A 13,803-nucleotide genomic window follows, 5' to 3' on the forward strand; every position below is an offset into this window, starting at 1 on the left:
TGAATACCCTGCCAGTCACAGTAGAGCTGGTAAAATAACAGTCTAAGTTAAGGACACCCAGATCTCCCCTGTGGTAATCTGGTCTTGAATGATGGCATACAGTTAGAGATTTCAGGGAGATTTTCCTCTTTCTTCCTTTTCAATGAATAGATTTCAGGTTTTGGTTTTGCCTCTAAGGGTAACTGTACCTTTAATAATAAATACTTTCATCTGCAATTTGATGTGTATCATTTTTAAATACCTACACCAACTAGATTTACTTTTTAATGAAAAATCTCTAACTATTTGGAACTTTATTTCTTGACATTTAAAATATTTAGTTTGTGCACAAATAACATTCATTTTAGCGGTATCTCCTTAATCTTTCCCAACCAGTTTACTGTGGGAATTGAGGATGGAGGCTCTTTTGGCCCACGTGACTCCCCTATTCCCATAGGTTAGGGCTGTAAGTGATGGTCTGAGAGTGTTCCCCAAAAACAGATTATAATCAGGTTTCAGGCTCATAGTACCCACCTCCCAGTAAGACATGATTAAACAAAGATGTGGAAAAAAATGATAAGGCAGTGACTGATGTTTCCATCTCCATGGTACTTGTGAGACACTACTTGTGGTTCCAGAAAGGGTAGACCTATGTCATTTTGTTAGAGGAAGCACACTGATTGAAACTGCTCACTCTGGCCATGCACCATAGTAACCATTTGCATGAGTTGTTTTATGACAGGAGGTCCTGGTAAGGAACGTGGAACTAATAAGCCACCACCAACCGAAGTGTTCAGGAAGGGTCAAAAGGAGATGCCACATGTCCGACCACTTCCCAGAATCCTTCTCTCTGGCATCCATCTTGGCTGAACAAGGCGTGCACCACCAGGAAGGACTCTGAGTCAGAATGATTGGCTAAAGACAAGCAGGAAATTAATCCCATCACTGTAAAACCCGAGACCATGAGCCACATGGCAGAGCAGTTCTCCTGGGTTCCCTTACCCTACTGCTCTCCTCCCAGGTGCCCTTTCCCACTAAAATCTCTTGCTTTGTCAGCATATGTGTCTCCTCTGACAATTCATTTCCAAGTGTTAGACAAGAGCCCAGTTTTAGGCCCTGGAAGGTGTCCCCTTTCCTGCAACAATTTTGTCATCAGAGCCCAGAGTATAATTTGTGTAGATTAAGGCTCTTCCACTACTGCCAGAGGAGTAACTATGGCCACTATTTGGTTCTTCTGCAGTGTGAGGAGACACATGAAGGTCACGCTCGGCCTGAGAAGGATGATTTACTCCCTGAAAATACTCATGGGATTCCTTTTGGCGTAGAGTCAGCAAGAGTGTCTGGAACCCTCTCAGACTCCTGGACCTGGCAGCAATGAGCCTGTGGAGGGGCGAGGCCTCAGCTATCTCCACTTTTGAGTACCTGCCCACTGAGCTCTTCCCACCACTGTTTATTTCAGCCTCCTTTGCGAGACACAGTGAGACCCTGAAGGCCATGGTGCAAGCCCGGCCCTACATCTGCCTGCCTCTGGGGGGTAGTCTGATGTAATTGTTTCACAGAGGGAACCTTCAAGCAGTGTTGAATGGGCTTGATGACCTGATTGCCCAGAAGGATCACCCCAGGTAAGTCTGATCTAAGTATCTTGGTAAGGTCCTAGACATCCTGAAGAGACAGCTGGTGTCATAAGAGTGTATGGCCGAGGGATGGACCAGAGGCTTCTGATGAGGCTGATGAAAAAGCTCAGGGGCTTTGGCTATTGCTCAGTTCACTTTGAGAAATGCTTTCCAGCAGTGCAGGAGTGCCTAAGATGCAAGGGAACCTGAAAGTACATGTCCCAGCCTCCTCCTTAAGGGTACTAGCAGTAGAAAGCTAGAGAAAATGGAAGGGGAAAAGGAGATGGAGAAAGGTGAGGTGGAGAAGGAAGAAGAGGGCAAGGCAGAAGGTGATGTTAGGAATGTGAAGTAAAAGCACACGTGGGAAGTCTGAGTGTTGCCTAAAATTCTGAGACTGTGATTTCATTCTATGCGAATCTTAAACCATCACACCCAATCTGCTATTTCTCCACAGGAGATGCAAACTGGAGAAGGGCCTTGGATGAGGAGGAAGTAAGTGGAAATGCTCATTCTGTCTGTATTACTGGGATTTTTACAATGAGAATATTGCCCTGTACTCCTTGGGCATAACCAACGAAAGCATGGAAAGCAAAAGAAGTTTTCTTTAATTACTGAATCAAACCTGCTTGCTCACCACAAAGCAGGGAAACTAACGTACTAACTGGGAATGGCAGAGAAAAGTGCAGGATTTACTCCAGGAACTAAGCAAAGAACAGGGACAGCCAGTTACTCAAAAGGACAAAATTTCCAGATGACTTTCGGGAAAAGACTTTTGAAGACAAGGTGAAGGAGAGTGTTGTGGAGAGCAGCTCCTGAACATTCTTCTGCTTGGTTGGGGGTGACGTAATTAGAAGCCAACTTCATCAGCCTTCTTCCAACTGCTCTGTGGCCTACTCACTTCTGGTCAGCATGCAGTTAACTTCTTCCACATGGTGGGAGTTTCAGTATATACACATGGCTCAAGGATATGGCTCAGAATATCATCTATAGACCCTGAAGTGGTTTTAAAGATCCTCGAATTTGGTTAATGGATAATCTATTATTATTGTCTGTTGCTTGGTTGTTTCCCCGTTTCCTCATATTTTCTGTTTATGCTTGTTCTTTGGAACTTGAGGAAGGCCTAGAAGCCTAAAGGTTCTCTACAAACAAGAGGGAGGAGGAGAACTTGGTGGAGGATCAGCTCCAGGAATGCCCCGTAGGGTCTTGTTTTGTCACAGGTTCATATACAATTGACATTGTGCACTACATTGAACACAAGTGTTATTTCTTCCATATCCAACATATTTGTGCTGTTGATAACCAACTAATGCTGAATTTCCCAAGATTTGCATTTCAGTGCAAAATAACATTTGGTTATAAACTGATTTTAAAGGTTTTCAGAATGTTATATGCCTTTACTGCTTATCAGGCTTCTTGTTCATCTGTGGGACCACAGGGTGATAGAGTCCCTGCCTTTTATGGGGTAATCTCTATCAGGTAAGATTGTCAAGGGAGAAAAATAATTGCAATACATACCTTTTTCATATAATCCAGTTATCTTTTTCCTTGATATTTAATGAATTTAATGGCATCACTGACTCAATGGACGTGAGTCTGAGTGAACTCGAGAGTTGGTGATGGACAGGGAGGCCTGGCGTGCTGCAATTCATGGGGTCACAAAGAGTCAGACACGACTGAACTGAACTGAAAACATGTCCACATAAAACGTGCATACAGATGTTTGTAGTGGCAAACCAAGAAAGCAACTAAGATGTCTTTCAGTAGATAAATGAATAAATAATGTCTGATACATTCAAAGAATTCAACATGAAACAGGAAAAGACACAGAAGTAACTTGCATGTATATTACTAGCTGAGAAGCCTGCCTACTGGACAATTCCAATTATATAACATTTTGGAAAAAACTTCCTTGATAGCTTCATTGGTAAGGAATTCATCCACAATGCAGGAGACCCCAGTTCAATTCCTGGTTTGGGAAGATTTGCTGGAGAAGGGATGGGCTACACACTCCAGTATTCTTGGGCTTCCCTGGTGGCTCAGCTGGTAAAGAATCTGCCTGTAAAGTGGGAGGCCTGGGTTCGATCCCTGGGTTGGGAAGATCACCTGGAGAAGGGAAAGGCTCCCCACTCCAGTATTCTGGCCTGGGGAATTCCATGGACTGTGCCCATGAATTGGTAGCCATATGTCAAAGGTAAGTCCCACTTTAGGTCCTGGGTTTGTTCTCCTTCCTATTGTAAGGAATAGAGGGTAAGCTAGAGGAATAAAGTATCCTGGGGATTTCTGCTAGGAGGGAAAAAGTAGGCAAAGACCCATTTAATAGTGTCTTGCTATATGCCAAGTTGGGTGCCAAACTCTCAAGTGCATCATCTCACTGATTCCTAGAAAATTCCAGAACCTAGGTTTGTATCATCATCTTCCTTCACACACACAGAGAGAGAGAGAGAAAGAGAGAGAGAGAGAGAGAGAGAGAGAACAGAAAAACTGAGCTCTTGCCTGAAACACCTTCTTTCCTAAATCCCCTCCCTCCTTGAATCAGCAACACCAGTCCATGAAACCTCAGCAGACTGTTTTTCTGTGAATGCCCTCTGTTTAGGGTCAATGTGATGGTTAATTTTCTTGTGTAAATGTTCCTATGTTTAAAAAAAAAGGGCTGGTAAAACATGAGTTCTGGTTGAAGATGTTTCTGGAAGAAATTTACATTGGAAACAACTGAATGAAGAGATCTGCCCTTACCAATGTGAATGGGCATCATTCAGTCCTTGGGTTCTAAATGAAACGAGGAGGGAAAATTCTCTCCTTTCTCTCTTCTTACCCACAAATATTGAAGCTTCTGGCTCTCAAGTCTCTATGCTGTGAAACTTAAGCAGTGGTTCCCTGCTTCTTAGGTCTTTGGTCTCAGATTTGGAGTAACATGATCAGTTTACCTGATTTTGAGCCTTAATCCTCAGTCTGAGTTATAGCACTGATATTGCAGGTTGTCTAGGTTACAGACAGCGGGATTGTGGGACTTCTCAGACTGTGTAACCAAGCAAGTCCATTAGCATAACAAAAGGCTTCCTATATATATCTGTATATACAGGTGACCCTAGGAAACACTGGTGTGAAATGCTCAGATTGACTTACACACAACCATGTATCAAGAGTAAATGTCATTACACAGAATATAGTTGGTGGAATTCAAGGATGTGGAAATGAGGAAATGGAGGGTAGACAATAAATTATATGAAGATTTTCATCTGAGCATGGGTAGCACCCCTCACTGACACATTGTTTAACAATCAGTTGTACAGTATTTGTTACTCAGAAGAACCCTAACAACTACAGTGTCTTACCGCAGACAAGGAAGCAATCCTTTCAGTGTTTTGACTGATATCTGGGGTCAAAACATGCTATTCTCATCTTCCTTAATGGGGAGATACTGAAGGTTTCATGGGATTTAAGTCTTCCTTTAATATAATCTAGCCCCCAAAGATGTAATTTTTAATGAGATATACAAAAACCATGTTACATGCCCGTATAGTTTGTCTTTTGTTCAGAGAAATTTGTATAACTTCACTGGTACAACTAGGATAATTCAAGGACTATTACTCACTGGGGTAATTGGTTGGTGAGGTACAGAGGCTCAGCTTATCTACAGTGCAGATGACCACTTCCAGAACTGTGAACAATGCCTAGTGGAGAAAAGCCCTTTCCCAACACACAGAAGGGCCAAGAACTGAGACTTATAGACCTATCAAGAGAAACATGGGGACTACTCATGTCCAAGATCAAGGCCTGAGTCAGCAATGAGGGCCCTGCCAAGAACTCTTCACTCCATTGGCTCACTGGACACTGAGTATGTTCACCCTTCTGTATATTAACCAATTGGATAGACATAGGAATATGTAAAGAGGTAAGAGATGCCCCTTAAGTCTCAATATTCAAAAAACTAACATAGTTTAGTTGGAATGGCATCCAGGCCCATCACTTCATGGTAAATAGACGGGGAAAAAGTGGAAGCAGTAACAGGTTTTATTTTCTTGAGCTTCAAAATCACAGTGGACAGTGACTGCAGCCATGAAATTAAAAGACTCTTTCTCTTTGGAAGAAAAGCCATGGCAAATTAGTGTATTAAAAGTCAAAGACATCACTTTGCTGACAAATGTCTGCATAGTCAAAGCTATGGTTTTTCCAGTAGTTATGTATGGATGTGAGAATTGGACCTTACAGAAGTCTGAATGCCAGTGAATTGATGCTTTCAAACTGTGGTGCTGAAAAAGACTGTTGCAAGTCCCTTAGACTGCAAGGAGATCAATTAAGTCAATCCTAAAGGAAATCAACCCTGGCTATTCATTGGAAGGACTGATGCTAAAGTGGAAGCTCCAATACTTTGGCAACCTGATATGAAGACTTGACTTATTGGGAAAAGACTCAGATGCTGGGAAAGGTTGACGAGAAAAGGGGAGGGGATGGAAGAGGATGAGATGGCTAGATAGCATCACTGACACAATGGACAAGAATCTGAGCAAACTCTGGGAGATACTGAAGGACAGGTAAGCCTGCAGTGCTGCAAACCATGAGGTCCCAAGGAGTAGGACATAAGTTTGCATCTGAAAAACAACAATGAGCTGCCTCAGACAGAATAAAGAATGGGTGGAAATGGTAGACTCAGAAACTCTGACTTTTTTTTCATCTGTATCTGGAGATTCCTGCAATGTAAACTGAGGGGGGGAAATGCTCATACATGGAGGGCAGCAGTTGGTTTATACTGAGCATCTCTTTATTTCTGATTATTTCTTTACAACCATCTACCCAGGGATAACTCCAACATGTGGATCTCAAGCCTGTATCCACCTTTAGAAATTCAGGTTTATAATTCTTACTCTGTAGGACACATGTACACAAAGTTCCATTACTGCTCAGCATCAGCTTTTCCCTCTGCAGTCCTGCACCCCTGCAGGATCACTTTTCCTTTGTACATACACATTGAGCAGATGTCTGAAACCATGGGTCTGTTTTCCCTTCACAAAGTACCAGTATCATAGATTTCAGCTTCCAAGTGCTCAGAAGAAAGCTTTTGATCGATGCATCCAACTAGGCAGAGGCATTACTGCCGTATACCATGGGCTCAGGATGATTGAATGTGTCCTCACCACAGTGAGGACAGACACTGGAACTAATCCAGATGGTCCTAGAACATCCCGAGTCCTTCAGAATCTCAAGTAGTTCAACCCAACACTGGGCAAGTCTCCCCATCTGGAGGATTCCCAGAGAGATGAAACTCTCCTGAGGGACAGGGTAGAGTTCTTGACTTAAACTAGGCAACCAGGAGGTATGTCACAGCATCTTCTTCATGATGGCCATGGAGAGGAAGTTCCCAAGCACACTGAAAAAACTAAGCTGAAATCAGTGGTTTAGGGCAGGCAGGATGGCCTCGAGTTGTGAATCCACGATCCACACTGATCTAAGTACAGTTTCTGGAGGGTAGCTACAACTTTCTCCAGTAGACCTGGATGGAGCTCAGGAATGGAATAGGTCAGGGTGAATCCACTCAGATTCAGGCCTTTTACCTGACTATTGTTAGGACACTGGGAAAGATGAGTCAAGTCTGAAATTGTAAGAGGCAGAGAGTAATTCCAAGGGTGTCCAAGGGGTTTGTCAGAAACCTGGGGAAAAATAGAGTTATTATCTCTTAGAAACTGGTGGGAAAGGTGACCTAAAGATTAGAGACAAGAGATTTGCTGAAGGCCAAGTTTTGTCTGACCATCTGATAATGATCATTATCCAGAATTCCTAGTCTCATTTAAGCCTGAGCCCTCTAACCTTCACAGTATGACTAGGTCAAGTTCACAGAACCTGGAAATCTCTCTTTCTTCACCTATGTGGCAGAGTAAAACATATTCCACTTCATTATGGGGATGAATAAGATAATAGAATGGACTAGAACAAGCTCACAGCAGAGCCTGACATCTTGTCTCAGTCAACAATGGGCATCACAAATGTTAATAGCAAGAGACATACTTAAAATGCTTCCTACTCAGTCTTCCTTCCATCCATGTTTGGACCCCAGGCATTCATGCCCAAAAGCCAGGTGAGGCTTCTGGGTGACATGCATAGAGGACCAACCTGGGCATGCACCCACAACATCCCTCAAAGATGGCAGTTTGCAGGAGCTCACTTACATCTCTACATTATCTGCAAACCATCTACTAGTTTTTATGGTCCCGTTGCTCCTGTTCTATTACCATCACCTCCAGAATCATGCATTTCCCATATATCAATTATCTTATCTGCAGCAAAAAGCCTTTTACTGACAGGGAATTTGAGACAGACTCATTATGGTCACAAAAGTGTTGAGCACAGAGCTTTGGTTTAGAAATGCTCAGACATAGAGTTTTCCATCTTCAATTTCCCCCTTCCCTGACTTATTTTCAAGTCATCTAAACTACGATATCTCTTCCTAAAGAAGAAATCATATACCCACCCCACTAGACCCTAACCCTTAGTCTGTAGCAACCTACAAGATGTCCCTTTCCAGAGCCTCTATCCAGTTTGGACCCCTGCCTTGATTTGGGAGGTTATGTGATACCACAGTTAAGGACAGAGCAACAAAGCAGACAGTTTGTTTGACATTCTAGAGGGGTTTTGTTTTGTTTTGTTTTCTGTTTTTGGTTTTTCTTTTTTTCCCCAACAAAAAATGGTTGGTTTTTTTTTTTTTTTTTTAATAATCTGGGTATGGCCTGGGTTCTGGACCCTTCAGCACCTTCCCCAAGTTAGCTCATCTGAGGCTCCTGTGACAGGGGTTTGACTGTCCCTTTCTTGAGTGCCTGAACTCTTTCCCCAGAGGCTAGGCACAAAACGTCAAGCTGGAGCTTCTACTTTTTGCTTCTCAACTTTACCAGCTACTGTGCCTCAACCTTTGCAAGTCCCCCTACCCCAGCCTTTCTCCTGATGTAGATAAAGAAATACTGTGCATTTGTATGTTATAGCCTACCTCTAATTTGGAGGGCAACAAAAATTCTGAGGAGAAAGGGATGACAGAGGATGAGATGGTTGAATGGCATCATCAACCTAATAGACATGAGTTTGAGCAAACTCCAGGAGATAGTGAAGGACTGGGAAGCCTGGAGTGCTGCAGTCCATGAGGTTGCAAAGAGATGGACATGACTCACTGAACAACATGAAAATTATAGAGGAATTCTCCTTTCATACCCCATCCTCTGTTGTCCCTGCCCTGGCCCCTGGGCTCTAAGAGCGCAAGCTTCCCCAACTCAGATACCAGTGAAACCGAGTTCTGCGCCTGGAGGGGTGGAGGGTGGTGAGTTGTGTTCACTGTTACCTCGCCAGTGGTGCACACTCACCTGAGCATCTGGTCCAAGCATCCTTCCAAGAAGAAGGTAAATACCAGAAAGACATCCTGGAGGTAGTGCAGCCTGAGGAACTGAGAACTAATTTGGACAACATGCTGCTCCTCCTGATCTTCAAGTGCAGACACGTCCATGTGAGAGAGAAGGAGTCTCTGCACATTGCTCATCTGGCCCAGGAGAGGAGCAAACACAGCCAGGCTGGACAGCCGCCAGGTACAATTTACTTGCACCTTCTCAACACAGTCCAGTTGCACAATACGCAGGATCTTCATAATATTGTCTCTGGGCATTGACTCTATCTTTAGTTTCTTACAGCACAGGTGTATGGAAGCTTTTTTCTCCTCCACCCATCTCATGAGGTAGGCGAGGAATCCATCCATGATCCTACCATTGCTGTGAAGTTCTATGAACACCTCCAAGGGAGCCAAGGTCCACTGTATCCTTGGCCTCTTCTTAGCCACTGGTTCCATGAATGAGCTTGAGGACACCTGGACACTGGATTCAGACCACATTCTCCAGAAGTCCTGGCCAGTATTTCTTAAATCCAGCACACACAGTTTGCACCTCCTGTGGGGAAATAGCAGATTGGCAGCAATGATTTGAATATCCACTAAAATGAACCACACCCTCAGAATTTAGGCAACACTCAGACATCCCACCTGGGCTTTTAATTCACATTCTTAACATTTCCCTCTTTGTCCCTCTCTGCCTCAGTTTCCTACATCTCCTTTTACCCTTCCATCCTTCCCTGTTCTCCATTTCTAATATCTTCATAAGTATCACTAGAAGGAGGCAGAGAGTGTACTTTCAGGTTCTCTTGCACATTAGGCATTCATACACTTCCTCAAAACTTTCCCCAAAGGGAGCTCAGCAATGACCAAGTCTCTGTACTTCCTCACTGGCATCATCAGAAGCCTCTGACCCTGGCTGACTCTTGAAAGACTCCCCTAACTCTACCAGTCTACCTGAATCAGACTCACCTGGGGAGATCCTTCTGAACAAGCAGGATGTCAGGTCCATCCAGCACTGCTTGTAAGGTTCACAGATGAGGGATCTCCATCAGTCCCTCCAGAGCCAGGTGGACAAAGGGCCATACTTGCACCATGGCTATCAGTGTCTCATTGCAACTCCCATAGAAGGCTTCCATGGAGAGCTGGGGGAAGAGCTCGATGGGCAGAAACTCCAGAGCAGTGATGGCCAAGGCCTCGTCCCTCAGCAGGCTTACTGCTGCCAGGTCCAGGAGTCTGGGTGGATTCCAGGCACTCATCCTGACTCTGCTCCAAAAGAATGCTGTGGAAACTTGCAGGGAACAAGGTGTATCTCTCAGGCAAACATGAACACCCCTTCATTGGTCTCCCCACTCTTCAGAGGAGCCAACTCTTAGCTATATTCACTCCTCCCACAGGGCTGGAAAACCCAAGAATAAAAGCCCTGGTCTCCAGCATTACAGGCAGATTCTTTACCATCTGAGCCACCAAGGAAGCCCAGAGGACTCCCAGTTTACCAGAATTGTACTGTAATCTCTATGGGCACAAATCCATAATGCTACCTCTATGGGAACCAGAGCAAACATCTCTTAAGTACCAAGGAGGAAGAAGCCCAACCACTTGCCCATTCATTTCCATTCACTGCTTTGCTTTATTTTGATGAACTGGGAAGTGGGTACCCCCAGCCTGAAGATTGACCCTAATCGTTTTGATGGAAACTTATAGACACTTTCTTAGGGCCCTAAAACTACTGAATAGGAGCAGCTCAACTTTCATCAATTCCCACAGTTAACTGAGCTGGGAAAGATGAAGGGCATACCCCTGAAATGAATGCCGTTGCACAAACTACATATCTTAAATGTCAAGAAATAAAGCTCCAAACAGTAAGCTGTCTTAATCAATAGGAGAATCTGCTTAGTTAAGATGGTTAAAAATGATGTAAACCAAAGGACAAATCAAAATGTTGAGAACTACACTGAGAAGAAAATCAAAGTGTTAAATCTGTTAATCAGTAAAGAACTAACTAGGGACTTCCCTGGTGGTGCAGTGGATGGGAATCCATCTGCCAATGCAGGGGACATGGTTCAATCCCTGGTCTGGGAAGATTCCACCTGCTGCGGAGCAACTGAACCAGTGTGCCGCAACTACTGAACTCATATTCTGCAGCTACTAAAGTCTGTGCACCTAGAGCCTATGTTCTGAAACAACAGAGGCTAACACAGTGAAAAGCCTGTGCACTGCAATGAAGAGTAGCCCCTGCTAGGTGATATTAAAGAAAACCCAAGTGAAGTAATGAAGACAGCACAGCCAAAATCACTGCAGATGGTGACTGTAGCCATGAAATTAAAAGACACTTGCTCCTTAGAAGAAAAGTTATGACCAATCTGGACAGCAAATTAAGAAGCAGAGACATTACTTTGTCAACAAAGGTCCATCTTGTCAAAGCTTTGGTTTTTCCAGTAGTCATGTATGGATGTGAGAGTTGGACTATAAGGAAAGCTGAATGATGAAGAATTGATGCTTTTCAACTGTGGTGTTAGAGAAGAGGAGATCCAACCAGTCCATCCTAAAGGAAATCAGTGCTGAATATTTATTGGAAGGACTGATGCAGAAGCTGAAACTCCAATACTTTGGCCACCTGATGCGAAGAAATGACTCATTTGAAAAGACCCTGATGCTGGGAAAGATTGAAGGTGGGAGGAGAAGGGGATGACAGAGGATGAGATGGTTGGATGGCATCACCAACTCAATAGACCTGAGTTTGAGTAAACTCTAGGAGTTGGTGACGGACAGGGACGCCTAACACGCTGCAGTCCATAGGGTCGCAGAGTCATGCATGAATGAGTGACTGAATTGAACTGAACTGGCGGCTGAACCATAATCCTATTCCATAAACCTTTCCAAGTATATATAAATAATGCTATTTCCTCAAAATTAAGAAAGTTCAAAAAAAATTCTGACTAAAGTGATGCCATTAGCCACAAAATAAAATTCTGTTTTTCTCATATTAAGCACTGTTCACAAATAACCAACACTTTTCCCTACAAAATTCAGAATCTATCTATCTACCTATCTTTCTATCCTAAGGATCTGCCATACTCAAAAATGACTCCCACCCTAGGATGCATCACCCAGAGATTTTTTGCAGTTTCAGGATGCAAAGAAAGCATGACCCTCCCTCTATCTCCAAGAAATCCCCATGCCTTTCTTTCCTCCGTTCACTGAGATGTCCAAGTGATTCAATTATAAATCAGTCTACCAGGACTAGGATTTTTATAGTGTTCTAAATCTTGTTAAACTTCCAAAAGATTCCTTTCACCACATTTCTTCCATGGGTATAAATTGTCTTTGCGTAGAGTTGGGTTAACTGGATTGTACTCAATATTCTTTGTAACTCTCAGTCTACCAATCACCTTTATTCATCAGCTACAGTAAACTGAGATTAGTAACAACAATAATAAACATCTATGTTTGCAGAACGCAAACTGGGTGAGCAATGATGCCAGTAATTTTCATCCACTGCTTTAAATAATCTTCACAGAAAATGTAAAGTTCACTGCTTTTCCCCATTTTTAGCCTGGTGGATCTGAGCCTGGGCTTGGAACAGAAACCTGCCCAATTCCACATAGTCAATAATTGGTAGATTTCCTCAGGTGAGGGATTCAGAACATCCCTGGAGCTATCAAACAACCTAAGTTTTAGGATGGACTGACAAACAGACTTCATGTGATGTCAGTGGATACTAAGAAATTGCAGAGTCCAAGCTGGGGATCCCAGGGTCCCTGATATTCAAGGAGGTAGAAGGATTCAAAGTATTGAAATGTTCTAGAAATTATAAAAGCTCAGCTCTTCCCCTTCCCCCTGAGAAGAGTGTAACCTTCCCTGTTCAGTTCCACACAAAGACTATACTCAGGAAACACACTGTTTCAAGGAGGAGTAAGAGGGAGACCATGTGCACAGAGGTGCCACCCTTCCCACCCAGTTCTGGGCCAGTAGGACTCCCAGGTCTGGTGAGATTCTGGATTTGGCATTTCTCCCCTCCTCTGATTATCTGTCCTCATGACCTTGCTTGCCGCCCAGGTCAGAGCAGTACCCTAGCCCATTAGAGTGTTGTTCTATCCTGATTCTCTAGTCATAGTATTCCACATGAGATCCCAAAACATCTGCTCCCCAGTCCCTCCACTGGAGTTTAAAATGTTTCTGTGCAGCCAGTTCCCTCTCCCAGAATGAGCTCACTCAGTAGCCCTCTCTTTCTGGAGCTCACCAATGTCACCTCTCCTACAGGACTAAAGTAGACTTTCCCTTCCGGTTATACTCAGTCTTCCCCTAGTTTCAGAAGGATAAGTATTAACTCTTCACTAAATATCTGATAGAATTTGCCTGTAAAGACATCTGGTCCTGGACTTTTATTTTTTGCAACTTCTATAATCACAGTTTCAATCATAGTACTTATGACTGAGCTGTTTATATTTTCCATTTCTTCCTTTGTGTAGTCTTAGACAGTTGTAACTGTCTAAGTATTTGTCCATTTCTCCTAGGTTGTTCATTTCATTGGCATATAGTTGCTTTCAGGAGTCTCTTAATTCTATGTATTTCTGTGGTGTCAGTTGTAACTTCTACTTTTTCATTTTTATTATCATTGATTTGAGCCCTATTTGCTTTTTTCTTGATGAGTCTGGCTATCAGTTTTTTAAAGAATCAACTTTTAGTTTCATTGATCTCTTTTATGGTTTTCTTCATCTCTGTTTCATTTATTTCTCATCTAATATTTATTATTCCTTTCCTTCTACTAACTTTGGGGTTTGCTTTAGGTTTAGGTAAGGTTATTTATTTGAGATTTTTCTTGTTTCCTGAGGTTAGGTTGTGTTGCTATAAACT

Source organism: Capra hircus, chromosome 16, assembly GCF_001704415.2.
Source record: "Capra hircus breed San Clemente chromosome 16, ASM170441v1, whole genome shotgun sequence".
NCBI classification, from domain to species: Eukaryota; Metazoa; Chordata; class Mammalia; order Artiodactyla; family Bovidae; genus Capra; species Capra hircus.